The sequence below is a fragment of the Dromiciops gliroides genome, chromosome 5 (assembly GCF_019393635.1).
Source record: "Dromiciops gliroides isolate mDroGli1 chromosome 5, mDroGli1.pri, whole genome shotgun sequence".
Classification (NCBI taxonomy): domain Eukaryota; kingdom Metazoa; phylum Chordata; class Mammalia; order Microbiotheria; family Microbiotheriidae; genus Dromiciops; species Dromiciops gliroides.
Window position 1 is genome coordinate 219,778,158 of NC_057865.1, and position 16,405 is coordinate 219,794,562.

The window sequence follows — 16,405 nt, forward strand, 5'->3', positions numbered from 1 at the left end:
ATCTGAACTGGAGCAAATTTCTTCTTCCTGTGAATTAATTTCTCTACTCTTTATCAGTTTTAACTGTACAATTATAGGCTCAGACACAAATCATAGTTAGTGACCATGTACTTTATTTAATCTGGGCAGCTGCATGGTGCAGTGTGGCCCTGGAGTCAGGACGATTCATCTTTATGAATTCGAATCCAGGCTCAGATAATTCCTAGCTGCGTGACCCTGGGCAAGTCACTTCACCCTCTTTGCCTCGATTTCCTCATTTGTAAAATGAGCTAGAGAAGGAAATGGCAAACCATTCCAGTGTCTTTGCCAAGAAAATCCCAAATGTGATCTCAGAGTCAGATTCAACAACAACAAACACGGGGCAGCTAGGTGGCGCAGTGGATTGAGCACTGGCCCTGGATTCAGGAGTACCTGAGTTCAAATCCAGTCTCAGACACTTAACACTTACTAGCTGTGTGGCCCTGGGCAAGTCACTTAACCCCAATTGCCTCACTAAAAAAAAACAACAACAACAACAAACATTCCGTGGCAAGCTCTAGTCTGATTTTTCCATCCCTTTCCACCTCCTACCCCTTCTTCCCTCTAGATGGAGGTGGAAAAGGAAAGAAATGTAGTCAGACTGGAGCCTTCTCCGTCAGTGCTCCAGGGAAGCAGGGAGGGGCTGGACTCTGCTCTTATCATCTGCTGCTGCAGCTGTTTTCCAGATACCTTTTCTGCTGCTCTTACTAGTTCCACTGGGTAGTCCATGCCCAATGTCACCCTCTGGGATATTCTGTTGCAAAGAAGGGCTCTAACTGACAGGGGAGTTCCTTGTAATCATAGGTCTAGTCCCTAACCCTTCGAAATTTACAAATCATCTTACAGATATTATCTCATGTAAGCCTCACACGATGCACAAATCACAACTATTCCCTGATTTTGGTGGTAGGAGAAAACAGGATGCCCACCCCAAACTCCTTGCTGGGCTTGGGAGGAGATGTTTGGACAGGGACTCAACCCCACTTGCTTTTTCTCTCAGCCTCCTTATGGAACAAGTTTCTTCCCAAGGTCTAAGACCCTTCCCAAACCAGCTTTCCTATACACACTGTCCATCCCCACCCTAGTACCCCATACACTCTAGACTGAGGTCCTCTGTGAGGAAAGGGTGACCCAAGTGTCTAAATTAGTATTATAACCCAGTTCTTTCCTGACTGCAAGTCCAACTGCAGACACAGACATGGTTATACTTTAGAATTTTATTCTTCAATCCCAATAATTCTTCTCCCCAGCTGTCAGAACTCCCAGTTACAGCTCTGGTTTCTAAGACAAGCTCTTAACCATAAGCCCTAGTCAGACATACTATTGCTTTAATGCAGAGACCTAAAAAGGGCACTGGGGGAAATCTCGAAAAAGGGGGAGACAAATTTTAGACTACCAGACGATTTTGAATTGAATGGAGAAGGCTAGACACGGGGGACTAAGATATACAGGATGAAAACTATCATTCTTTCCTCTGTCCATTTATTTGAGAGGCTCATTTCAAAGATTCTAAAGCTTTGTGTATCACCTCATCTAAGCCCCTCATCTTAAAGATGAATAAATTGAGACCCAAACACTAGGCCAAGGTCAAGTAGCTAGAAAGTAGCCGAATCGGGATTTAAAGTCAGAACTTCTAACTTGAGAGAAATGATTAGTACAAAGTCAATTATTGAGGCGATCCAGAGGTTTTTTTTTTCCTTCCTAGCTCCTCATTCTGAAGGACACTGCTGATACTGAAATTAGATTAAACTTTCTCTTCAATTTTGTTCAGAGCCCACCCAAGTGGGGAAATCCCAGTGTGTTCTACTCAGGCTTAGGTGGGGGGTGGGGTAGATCCTTTGTCTAGATTGCCTGGGTTGGTCTGGAAACAAGAGTGATCAGTCATGTTCCCAAATTTCTCATTAGAATGAATCCACCTCATTATAATATTCATTTTTCTCATTAATTGTTAACCAATCATAGTTGATTGCTACTCTCAGGAACACCCACTCTTCCAAGGGCATATGTGTTGAGTGGGCTCTATGAGAGTTCTTTGGTATTTGAGGGTGCCACTGACTCCTTTTATTAATTACTAGTTAGCATAATTAATAAAATGATTAATTACCCAGAAACCACCACTAGAGCTTTTCATATGTCACAAACTCAAGATCCCCAACTCATTCGACTACATGGTTTTGTCTTAATCTCCAGTTTTAGAGGTCCATTTATTATTTTTAAATGTTGCCTATGACTTTCAGACCTAACTTCCCAACATTATTTTGTCACAAAACCAACCAATATTTATTTCAATTTTTTGTCTTCTTTCAAGCTTTCAAAAAATGTCTGCCATCATTTCTTTAGCACAGGAATGGATTCTCGGGGAGCTAATTGTAATTAATTCTCTTGGGGGCCTTTGAAAATAATTCCTGTCTATGATGGCTTACATTAACTCAAAAATATGCTTTGAGTTCAGTCCTCTCATTCTGTAGTCCCTGTGATCCATAAATCTTCACTGTGTCATGGGATTTAAAACTATAAAGAAACCCTAGAAGTCACCTAGTCCAATCTCCTGTTGCTATAGATGAGGAAAGTGAGGTACAGAGTAGTTTAGTTGAGTAAGATGACTTGCTCAATGTTTTGCTGAGAATAAGCAGCAGAGTAAGAATTTGAACCCCAAACCTCCAACTACAGATCCAGCACTCTCCACTGTACCATACTTCTTCTGAAGACAATGTATTTTGAGGTGTGCTTATATAAGTTGACTCTATGAATGATACCTGACATAGGAAAATGTAACTCATCAAAGCAAGTTAGGAGTTCTATATGAGTTCTTCAAGGTTAGGTTTACTTTGTGTTGTTCAGTCATTTCAGTCATGTTTGACTCTTCACCACCCCATTTTGAATTTTCTTGGCATACCCAGCTAATTTTACAGATGAGGAAAATGAAGGGATAATTGACTTGCCCAGGGTCACACAGTTAGTCTGAGGCCAGATTTGAATTTAGGAAAATAAGTCTTACTGACTCTAGACCTGGCATTCTATCCACTGTGCTACCTAGCTGCCTAGGTTCACTAATACCCCTCTTCTACCTCCAAATTAAACTGCCTTTTATCCACAGTTCCCCTAAGAAGTGATTAACCTCAGGAAGTACTTTCTTTTATAGACATATGGAAAGTTGGCTTTGTTACTGGGGCCATATGCAGCTAGGTGGAGAAGTAGATAGAGTGCTGGACCTGGTGTCAGGAAGACCTGAGTTTAAATATGGATTCAGACACATAGTAGCTGTGTGACCCTTGGCAAGTGATTTAACCTCTGTCTGCCTCAGTTTCCTCAACTTTAAAATGAAGATAATAATAGTATCTACCTCCCAGTTTGTTGTGAGGATCAAATGACATAGTATTTGTAAAGTGTTTTGCAAACCTTTTTTTACCTATCCTGATTGACGCTTATATAAGACATGGATTCAGACCTGAAGTCAGACATGTATTGGTTGTTAAAACCTCGGTAAGTCACTTAATTTTTCTGTGGCTCAGTTTCCTCACTGGTAAAATGATAGGCTTGAACTCAATGACCTCTAAGGTCTTTCATTGCTCTACAAGGACCTCTAAGGTCCCTATGAGCCTGATTTTCCTGTTAAAGGAATTCTTTAAGAGGTGGTGTGCATACATTTGAGCTAATACTGTTCGTGCTTCATAGATGTTATATAGTATACAGAGGACATCCTAGAACAGGGGTTTTTCATCTTCTTGACATCATGGAGCCACCCTTTGGCAGTCTAGTGAAGCCTATGGACCCTTTCTCTGAATAATGCTGGCTGCCTATATTCATAATTGAAGGAAATGCCAAATTTCAGTTAGTGAAAATAAGGATGTAATGTTTTTCCCATCTAAGTTCATAGACCCCCTGAAAACTATTCATGGGCCCCTTGGAAAGAATCCTTGTCCAACAACAAACCACTGTTTTCTCAAGGAGCCCTTGTCGTGTTCGAATTTTTCCATTATTGTACGGGCTAAGGTATAAGGAAGGGAGGGTGGGGTGGAGAGAAGGGAGGGAAAATTCTTGGTTCCATTTGTACTCTATAGCAATCACAGGAAATTCTTCCTCCAGCCCTAAGGATATTTTTGCTGCTATGCCTCTATAATGGGTAGAAAAACTTGTTTGTGGCATTCAATGCTTATGACATGTATTCTGATCTTTCTGTCTGTGTAACCATTACATATTCAGATGAGTTGGACTAAAAGTTGGCTCTCCAGCTTTCCTCCTGGCTACAAAATTCTAGGATTCTAAATGAGGTTAGAATAAGAAACTCTTATAGCATACAAATAAGAAACACTTAAAGTACATAAATATTGGCCAAGGTTTGAGAGAAGGAAAGGGATAGATGAGTAGAAATAGATGGGGCATGGGAGGACAGACTTGTGAAAAGATTTGGGTTTAGGATATATTAAAACATGAGGACCTGAAATCAGACTATCTGAGCTAGGAGTCACAGGAGATGAGAAGGGTGAGATGAAGTAGATGGGTACAGATGGAGGGAGTACTCAAGATAAGTTGTTTAAATGCAGCATGAGTGAAACTAAGGAGCCACTCTAGACATCTGAGTAGGGAAGAAGAAAAATTATGCAATTAAATGGATTTTTTCCTTTAACCTTTCTATATTCCTCCTGAGCTTTACCCAATGTGGATGGATGGTAATTGTCTGTGTTTTTTAATCACTCACAAAATTTGATCAAGTACCTCTTTTATGAGATACCATAGACTCAGCTTATGGAGCTTCAGAAGATGGAGAAGACACAATATCAATCCATAACAAGCTCTCATTCCAATTTTTTTAAAAGAGTGCCTAGTAAAATAATGTAAGACAGTACATAGGTAAGTGTTCACATGACTGCTTCTTATGTCTTGATTTCTGCTCCTTTATATGTCTCAGACCAAAACAAACACCATAAGTAAAACAAAGAAAGTGATAGTAGTATGCTTCTATCTGCATTCAGACTATATCAGTTCTTTGTCTGGGTGTAGATAGCATTTTCCATCAAGAGTTCTTTGACATTATCTTGGATTATTGTGATGCTGAGAAGAGCTAAGTCATTCACAGATGATCATTACACAATGCTGCTTTTACTGTGTACAATGTTTCCTGGTTCTGCTCATTTCACTTTGCATCAGTTTGTACAAGTCTTTCCAGATTTTTCTGAAATATGTCTCTATCATTTCTTATTGCATGATAGTATTCCATTATATTCATATACCACAACTTGTTCAGCCATTCACCAGTTGATGAGCATTCCCTCAATTTCCAATTTAAAAAAGAGAGTATTTCTAGAGTGGAAAAGGGAGCATTTATTGTGTGATGACATGGCCACTGGATAATGGGAGTGGACAGGATAGTTATCTCCAAGCATCTAAAGGGCCATCTTGGCTACAGAAGGCAGATCTAGTTGCAATGATGAAAATTGGAGAGAGGCAACATTTGACTAAAGAAACATTTCCCAGCAATTAGAGCTGTCCAAGTGAAATTGGTTGCCTCAAAAGGTAATGGATTGGGGGTGGCTAGGTGGCGCAGTGGTAAAGCACTGGCCCTGGATTCAGGAGTACCTGAGTTCAAATCCGGCCTCAGACACTTGACACTTACTAGCTGTGTGACCCTGGGCAAGTCACTTAACCCCCAATGCCCCGCAAAAAAAAAAAAGTAATGGATTTATTAGAATCTTCAAGTGAAGGCTCAATGACCACTTGTTGGAGATGTTATGGGGCAGATATTTATTCAGGTCCAGGTTGGACTAGATGGCCTCTGAGGTCTCATTCAATTTTGAGGTTCTGGGATTCTCTAGGTAACTTGAATAAGATCATGTAGCTACTTAATAACAAGATTCAAGACTAGAACTAAGTTCTCCTAACTATCCCACGACCTACCTCTGACAAAGGACATTGCAATGCTGTTGCCAGTTCAGAGTTCTTTTTTTTTCAACCCCCACTACACTGCCTCTCAATGAATGTTGAATCCAGGAAAAAAGAGGAAGCTCTGAGCTAGTGCTGACACTCATAAAGACAGGGAGTGAAGAAGTCATGGAAGTGAAGAAGTTCCAAATAGTAGCCTCTTCATGAGACAATCTGCATTTATACTGTTCTGATCAGAATGGATTAGAAAGCACAACCCAACAATACATTGTTTGCAAGTCTAATACTGGTAGGGGATGTGGATATTTGACTAAACAATCCCCCCCCTTCTCCTTCTCCTTCTCCTCCTTCTCTTCCCCTGTCCCCTTCCCTCTTTCCCTTCCTCCCTTCTCTTATTTAGGAAGAGTTATCCTCATCTCTTTCTTTTAGGCATTCCCATAGAGGTGAAAAAGGGGAGTTGTAGGATTTTGGCTTTGAATAAAATCATATAGCTACTTAGTGACAGAGTCAGGAACCAAGTTCCTCTAAAGCTGCATAGAATGATGCCATCTTGCTGTTCCTAGTACACTGTTCTTTTCTTTCCTTCTTTTTTTTTTTTTTTAACCACATTGTACACTATTCCTCAATGAGAACATATTGCTTCTCCACCCCCTCTGAGGACAGATCTGGTAGAAATGGATGGGAGTTGGTGACGAAGCAGCTTTCATCTGGCTATTAAAAAAAAAAACTTTCCAATAAAGAAAAGGATGGGGCCTACTCAATAAAGGCAATAGAGGAATGTATTTGATTGAGGTTATTGACTTACTCCTACTTCTACTTATTAAACCATCTCCTCCCACTGTGCTAGTGGCTCATGTGTACCTGAGAGAATCAGGATATTCACTTTTATCTCTGCTTTTAGGGAATTTAAAAACACATTAACAAAAACCTGATTTTTTTTCTTTAGTCTCCATTTGTTTAAAATTCTAGCAACTGGAAAAAAGAATATATTTTCTGTATATATGTATCTAAATGTCTCAGAGAGGCCATTGGCTCCTGAACTGCTGTTTTTATTTTCCCCCAAGGAAACAGACACATAAGGAACAATACCTTAGAGAAGCCCATTGCTTTTGGAAACTCATGTACAGTCTAGAAAGTGAACAAACTCTTAAAATAAGCAAAGATGAGGGCAGGAGGATAGATAGATTAATCTACCCAATGGAAGAATGGGAAGGACAGAAGGAAAATAGAGGTCTAAAAATGGCATTATCATTTCTGTTCTCATTAGCAAAATGAGGACACTCTATATTATATCTGTCCAGTATTCTTCAGCCTTGATCAATAGTCTTTTCTTATTTTGATGGCTCAGTGTCATCTCATGATATGGCATTTCTGGTCCTGGCTCAAACATACAGGCAATAGCAAAGATAGCTGTCTCTTGTTTGCATACATACATACATACAGAAAGAGAGAGAGAGAGAGAGAGGTTGTGCTCCAGTTCACTATCCTTCTCTCCCTAGGCACCTTGCAGGAAAAGTCACTTTGAAACAGAAGCCATGATATTGAATTTGAAACCAATTAGTCATAGAGGTTTTGGCAAGTGGCAAAGAAGGACACCTCCCTCTGCATATGATGAAGGCTCCATTCTCTCCCTATTACTATGCCAATGTGTTCTTTGTGTCTCTCACAACCATGTCTCAGTATCCTTGTTCTTTCCCTGAAGCCATCACCTTAGATGAAATGCTTCCTGCTCTCCCCCTCTCCCTTAGGGGGCTGACATGCAATCCAGGCTCTCCAAGGCTCAAATAGTTAAGCACTGAATCATAAAGATTCACACAGACTTAAAATAAGGAGTTGGGGCAGAATTTATTATGCCTCAGGAAAAAATTTTAAAAACAGAGGCAGTAATCATAATTTCTGACAAGGCAACAGTAAAAATAGACACGGTTAAAAGAGGAAAATTATATTTTACTTAAAGGCACCATCAATGATAAAAAATACTATCAATATTTAATGTACACATTGAATGGTATATAGCAGGAGTTCTTAGAATCTGAGGTTTTTTCATACTCTGACAACTGCAATTCAATTTAATTGGTTTCTTTTGTAATTCTATATATTGTATTTTATGCATTTCAAAACATTATTCTGAGGAGGGATTATATAAACTTCACTAGATTGCTATAGCATGTAAGTGCTTGAAGGAAAAGTTAATTGAATTGTACAGAGAGAAATAAATAGCAAAAACATGATATTTGGGGATTTGACCTCTGTCTGACCTAAATGAATCTTACAAAATGATAAATGAGTTTAGGAAATGGATAGAATATTTGAAAATTTAGACATTAGATCTCTGTATATTAATCAATGGAAGTAAAAAGGAATATATATATATATATATTCCAGCTGTATGTTGTACCTTTAACTTCGTCATGTGCTAGGTCACAAAATTATTAGAAACAAGTACAGAAAGGCAGAAATATTAAACATATCCTTTACTAACCACAACAAAATTAAAAGTATATTATTTAAGAAAGTATTCAAATTTAATTGAAGATGAAATAATTTAATCTTAAAGATTAGTGAATCAAAGAACAAATTATAGAAAGAATAGATCATTTCATTAAAGATTACAACATATCAGATCTTTTGAGTCAGTCAAATCAGCCCTTAGAAAAAACATTCTCTCTCCAAACACTTTCATCAACAAAAGAAAAAGAGAAATTCATAAAATGGAAATGCAATTAAATATTAGAAAAGCAGCAAAAAATTCTTAAGAAATTCTGAAAATAAAGGAAGAAAACAGAATATTTAGAAAATTGATAAAGATATAAGAAACTTTTAAAAATTTATAAAATATCTAAATAACTGATCTTGCAAAAAGAGGAAGAAGAAAACTAAATTGCTGCAATCAAAATTGAAAAAGGAGAATCCACAATGAATGAAGAGGAAATCAAGGAAATTATTAGAAATCACTTTGTTCAATTATATGCCAAGAAAACCAATAATGAATATAATGGACCATACAATTTTTTAAGTGTGAAAGAAGAGAACCTATAAGTACCAAATCTCAAACTATATTACAAAGCAATAAGGATAGAAGGAAACAAGTATTTATTAATTGTCTACTATGTTCCAGGTTCTGTGTTAAGTTTGTCATTGTTGAATCATTTCTGTTCTGCTGACTCTCCGTGACCCCATGTGGGGTTTTCTTGGCAAAGATACTGGAGTATTGCCATTTCCTTTTCCAGCTCATTTTACACATGATGAAACTGAGACAGATAGAGGTTAAGTGACTTGTCCACTTAATAAGTATCTGAGGCTGTATTTGAACTCAGATCTTCCTGACCCCAGGCCTAGCACTCTATTTAGCTGGTGCTAAATAGAAATAGAAAAACTGGTCAGTGAACAGAATAGGCACACAAGACCTGGAAACAATCTACCTTAGTAGCATAGTGCTCTATTAACCCAAAGAATTCAGCTACTGAGGCCAGGACTCACTATTTGGCAAATTTAGGGCAGTTTATCACTTCAAATACCACAACAAGCTCAAAATAAAAATATGACCCAGATATACACAGTCACATAAATAAATCAAAAGGCCAGAGAAGGAGACACTTTTCATAGTTGTGAATAAGGGAAAAGTTCTTAAACAAATAAGAGATAGAAAGGAGCACAGGAGATAAAATGAATAATTTGATTACAGGAAGTTGAAAAGGCTTTACTCAAACAAAAGCAATGCAATTAGAAGAGAAGCAGTTAAATGGAGAAAAAATCTCTGCAACAAGTTTTGTCTGATAAAGATCAAATATCATATATACATATATATGACACTGATAAAATTATATAAGAACAAAAGCCATTTCCCAATAAATGATCAAAGGATATGAATAGGCAGTTCTCAAGGGAAGAAACCTAAGCTATCAACAACCAAATTAGAAAGTGCTCCAAAATCACTAATAATAAGAGAAATGCACCTTAAAAAAGTTTTAAGATTTCATTTCATACCATATATATTAGCAAAGATGAGGGAAAAAAAGAAAAATGGAGGGATTATGAGAAGCACACCAACTCCTTTTTTGGTAAAGCTATGAATTGTTCTAACCATAGAAAAGAAATTTGTATTTGCATACAAAAAGTCACTAAATTCTGCACACCCTTTGCTTGACCCAGTGACATTACTACTTGGCTTATGCCTCAAGAAAGCAAAAAGATCATTTGTGTGTAAATATTTCTAGTAGCACTTTTGTTGTGCTAAGAATTGTAGGAAGGGAAACAAAATGAATACCCACAAATGGGAGAATGACTGAACAAATCATGACTCTCTATACTCAAATCCTGAGTTCAAATCCTGCTTGGGACACTTATCAGCTATATCAGGTAAAAAACAATTAAGTGTTCATTAATAATTGTTATTTTTGTAAAGTTATAAAACACTATGTGGCAGAGGAGAAATTCACTACACTATTTTGTGTAAAGTTTATTATAAAAGGTTATATGCTGCTTATAGAATCTTTGGTTTTTATTCCTTGATCTGATTGAATAGTGGCTCCCAAGCTCCCTGACTGAGAATCCTGTCAGTGCTTATTTGCCAGTGTCCCAAGCCTAGACATCCTGATTGGGCTGCCTCCCCAATCCTACAAATCAGCCTTACATTTCATAGACAGAACACACTATAGAGGTCTTTCAGCTGTGGCTAAAGCATGGCCTTGCTGCCTCTTCTTTTTTTTTGCTCTCAAGTCTTTGAGAATCCCAATATTGAAGCTTGGGTAAGGGGCCTTGAGATAAACTTTTTTTATAGCAACTGAGAAACTACCACCCCTTCATCCACCCAGCTGGTAAGCTCAGACCAGATCCACCCCTATCTGCTCCTTTCCTGCTCTGATTGTGAACATGTGCATCTGTATATATGTACACATTAAATTGATCCCTCTGTATATTTGATTTCATTTTTTAAATTATTTAACCTATTAGCCTCAGTTTCCTTGTTTGTAAAATGAGGGGATTTTATTCAAAGGTCCCTTCTTGCTAAGACCTTATGTTAATGAAATATTCTACCATAAGAAATCATGAATGTGACATATTTAGAAAAATCGGTAAGGACTTGTATGAACTAATAGGAAGTGGAATGAGCAAAACCAGAACAATTTCTTTTTATTTTAAAGTAATAAACAGTGGCAGCAAGGTGGTGCAGTGGATAAAGCACTGGCCCTGGATTCAGGAGGACCTGAGTTCAAATTCGGCCTCAGACATTTGACACCCACTAGCTGTGTGACCCTGGGCAAGTCATTTAACCCTTATTGCCCCACAAATAAATAAATAACGTAATAAACATTTTTATTTGTAGTTTTAGGATCCAATTTTTATCCCTCCTTCCCTCTCTCCCCTGTCCCCTCCCTGAGGTAGCAAGCAATCAGATATGGGTTATATATGTATGATTATGTAAAACATGACCATATTAGTCATTTTGTACAAGAAAACTTGAATAAAAGAAAAACAGGAGAACAATTTCTCTAATGACCATAAAATTGTAAAGGAAAACTTCTGTGAAAAACTTAAGAACTTTTGAATCAACACAAGAACCAGTCAAGATCCCAGAAGGCTATTGGTGCATCATGCTTCCCACCTTTTCTCAGAGAGGTGATGGTCAGAGGTGCAGGATGAGACATACATTTTCAGACACAACCAATGGGTGAATTTGTTTGTTACTAAGGAGGACTTTTGTGGAGGAGAATGAGGAAGAGGAAGAAAGAAAATTAGAGAGAAAGGTAGGGAGTCATGATGGGGTGAATTTTTAAAAGGAAGAAAAGAAAGAAAAAGGAATCGTTGAATAATTTGAAAATACTCGAGAGGGAGTGGAAGGGATTAAGGGGACAAATTAAAGAGGAGTAATGTAGTTATTGTTATTATTGAATTGTTTTTCTAAAAATCAAGCTGCACTTAGTGGAGATTCATTATCTAAGTCCTTTTTTCTGTTCTTAAAAAAGAACAGGTTGTTTTTCTTAAAAAGAAAAGGTTGATTCTGTCAGGTTCAGAATAATAAAAAGGAATTTTTTTCAAGTGAGAATTACATAAGAAATTCTATGATTTGGTGAGGAAATGAGGCAGAAAAGGAGTTGGAGAATCCTCAAGGATATTTTTATTATCCCACTAATTTATGCAACTAGAGAATATATGTTAGCACTTGAAAGTGCCTCACCCTTTTGCCTAAGACCTTTTTCAAACTGTTCCCCAATCCAGAAACCTAAAGTAGCAAACTATCTCAATTTAAGGATGGCTCCCTCTCTTGTCCAGGGAGGCAACAAGAGAGGACATTCCCTGGACCTCTCTGCTCCTCACATTTTTCAACTACTTGTCTTGAAATTAATTGACCATATCCAGAGAGAAGTTTCTGGAAGAGGGGTACCCTTAGGAAACAGATCATACACAAACACACACACACACACCCCTAATTTTAGTCTCACGTAAATTTAATCTGCATAAATCCAACACCTAATCTAGCACTGTTGTATATGAAGAATTCAGAAATGGTGTGCAAAAACTTACATAAATTGATGTCGAGTGAAGTCAGCAAAACTCGAAGAAAATAAAATCCATGGAATGATTTACACTATAGAGAAAAAAGAAAAGGAAAGACAACTAAATACAGTATATGTAACAAAAGTCAATCCAATGAGGTCCCAGTTCTCAAAGCATTAGCAGATGATTCTGCCTAGGGCCAGCCTGTATGGAGCCTTGGAAAAACTGCTTTAGTAAATACATGATGGCTAGAAATGGTGGGATCTGGCTCTCCCTTTCAGAGCATGCCTAGGGGTTCTGTGATTGTTTTCTTTTTGTCTTTTTAAAATCTAATTTACTTTGTTTTTAATTTATGGAAAAAACAACCATTTCCATAAGTAGTACAACAAAAATATGATTGCAGATGAAATTGCAAATCTATGTTGTACAATTTGCTCTTCCTTTTAAATATATAATAAAGGGGGGCAGCTAGGTGGCTCAGTGGATAAAGCACTGGCCCTGGATTCAGAAGGACCTGAGTTCAAATCCAACCTCAGACACTTGACATTAGCTGTGTGACCCTGGGCAAGTCACTTAACTCTCATTGCCCTGCAAATATATATATATATATATATATATATATATATATATATATACACACACACATATACATATATATATAAAATAAAGTTTGCGCATAAATTTCTTTTTTTTCTTCCTATCCCCCTCCTGAGATGGTTACCATTAGACACAAATATGTATGTGGGTATATGTGTATGTATGTAAATATACATATATATACACACATACACATATATATGTAGTGTTGTGCTGTGTTGTTTTGTATTTCATTATATAACATATTACATTATATATTAATTATATATCATATCATATCATATTTGAAATCATTATATATGTTTCTTTTTATCACTCTCTGGATGCAGATAGCATCTTCCTTCATATGTCCTTTGTAGTTCATTTGGATTTTTATAATAGTCATAGATAATAGACAGTAAGTCAATAGACTTATTTACTCCAAGTTGTTCTTAAAATATATTGCTGATACTGTATACAACGTTCTCTTGGTTCTGCTCATTTTGCTCTTCATTATTTATTTCAAGTCTATCCATGTTTTTCTATGATCATTGAGCTCATCATTTCTTATAACACAGTGGTATTCCATCACAGTGTGATTGTTTTTCTGCTTACTAAATAGTGCAGAAAAACCTTTTGACCAGCTGGTAAACCTAGGTGTGCATACAAAAGGCACTAACTGGTTTGATAAAATCTTATGATTCCTGGTGGTAATCAAGGGAAGACATGCTTTAACTTTCTGGTGGGGACAGAGGCCTTGTAGCCCATGAATACATGCCCCCCAATGTTAATTCAATCCCTTGTTATGTCTATTCTCTCCTACTCTTAGGTGGAATAATGGAAATGGAATGATCTTATGAGCTCCAAAAGCTTGACAGAGCCACCAAAAGCCATTCAGTCAGTTAATAAGCACTTATTAAGCACCTACTATGTGTCAGGCACTGTGCTAAGCACTGAGTTTACAAAGACAAAAATTAGTCCTTCTCTCAAGAAGCTCACATTCTAATGGAGGAAGACAACTTATAAACAATTATATATAAATAAAACATAGATAGGATGAATAGGAGATAATGAACAGAAGGAATATACTAGCAGAAGGTGGAATTTTAACTGGCAGGGGGGGGGGGAGGAAACTAATAAGCCAGGAGACAGAGGAGAGGGAGAGAATTCCAGGCATGGGGGAGAGCCAGTGAAGATGACCAGAGTCATGAAGAAGCAGTATCTTGTTTAAGGAATCCAGTGTCTGGGTACCAGGTTAGGGGTAGGAAGTAAAGGGAGGGGGTGTAAGGTGTAAGAAGGCTGGAAAGGCAGGAGGGATCAAGTTATGAAGAGCTTTGAATGCCAAGCAGAGGGTTTTCTATTTGATCCTGGAAATGACAGGGAATCAACGGAGTTTATTGAGTTGGGTGGGGGCAGGGGAAGATAACACCTATGCTTTAGGAAGATCAATTTGACAGCTGAGTGGAGGAAGTACTGAACACTATTGCAATAGTCTGGGTATGAGGGAATGAAGATATACACCAGGAAAGTGGCAGTACAGAGAAGGGGACGTTTGGTAACAGATTAGGTTTGGGGGGGGGGTGGAGATGAGAGACAGTAAGGAGTTGAGGAAGATGCCTAAGATGTGAGCCTTGAGGACTAGGAGGAGGAGGATGTGTTCAACAATAATAGGGAAGTTTGGAGGGGATGTGTTTGCAGAGAATGGTAATGAGTTCAATTTGGGACATAGTAAATTTAAAATGTCTAGGGGCCATCCAGTTTGAGATGTCCAATAGGCAGTTAGAGATGCAAGACGACAGGCTGGGAGAGAGACTAGAGCTGGAGAGGTAGTTCTGAGGATAATCAGAACAGTAATGATAATTAAATCCATGAAAATGGATGAAATTACAAAGCAAAATAATATAGAGGAAGAAGAAAAGAAGGCCTAGGGCAGAGCCTTGGAGCCATGATTAATGGATCTCCCATTTGGGGGACTAACACAGCCCTGTGGAGGTGCTTGGGGCTGCTATGGTACCTTACCCAGCTGGGCTGTGGCTACTTCCATGACCTCCCATCATTAGAACTCTGGTGACTCTTCCAAACTTTCAAAGCACTTAGCACATTGCCTGGAACATAGTAGGTGTTTAATAAATGTTTGCTTCTTTCCTCCCTTGTGTAGAGCAAACTCTCAGAGTCAGTCACCACTTCCCCAGAATTAGGGAGGGATCTGGAACTAGGGAAGCTATATGGAGTAATTTTGGTTGCTCTGGGAGTATTTAAACAATAACTCCTATCTCTGTCTGTGTATTTTTTTTTGGTGGGGCAGTGAGGGTTAAGTGACTTGCCCAAGGTCACACAACTAGTAAGTGTCAAGAGTCTGAGGCCGAATTTGAACTCAGGTCCTCTTGAATTCAGGGCCAGTGTTTTATCCACTGTGCCACCTAGCTGCTCCCTCTGTATATCTTTTAATACAGCTTATGCAAACATACAAAAATACAGCCTACACACAGACCTTCAGACTCCACTGAATCCATGGCCTCAGATGAAGACATCAACCCTAATCCAGTCTAGATTAACTTTTCATGTTGGGCAAACCTGACCTGCCCTCGCCTCTTTCTCCCTTGGGCCTTGATAACTTCTACCCTAACTCCTCCCTGGTGTAAGGATCAATCCCACATAAGGCCTTCAAGGCACATGGAAGCTCTGTAAAGAGGAACCCAGGTTGTCTCCACACTCTGAAATGGGGAACTGATCTGATCAGAAAGTCCCCTGTTAAAGGAGGTTTAGGATTGAAGGAAGGAAAGAAATATTAGTTATCAATAAACAAAGCATTGACTTTGATTCAGAGGCTCAAATGCTAGAAGGTAATTCTGGAGACTGAGATATTCAGCTTCAGAAAGAAGGTCTTCCTTGGGTTGCCCAGTTTGCCAAAGTGGAAGAGTAACGAAAGCAGAGGAAAAGACCTTTGTTTTCCATGGAGAATATTAATTTCATGAAAAGAGTCACTTGCTTAAACACCCCTTATCCTACATTCATGGTCTTGTAAAGCCCATTTGTCTTAGGGTACATGGAATGGAGTAGCTAGGACTAGGTGGGCTTAAATAGGAAGCCAGCCTTCAAGCAATCTTGAGTAGGGTTTGGAAGGGAGGGCAAGGGCAGAACATTGTTGTTGGGTTTTGTCCTTCATTCTTGAAGAGGACCAATGACATCAGGAGGGTGATGTCTTGACTTGCAAGTGAATTGGATTTAAGTGAGGGCAGAGCCATGCAGTCAGCAGAGAAGAGGTTGAAGTGGTGGGGAAGGAGGAAAGGTTTATGGGAAGACTTGGGAGCAGGACACATTGAAGCCCAAGGGATGGAAAATGGAGATGCTAAACTAGGGATTACTGGAGAGGATGGAAATGAGGGGTCCAAATCCAAGGGTTTGAATTTAACATGAGTGATAATTAGGGAAC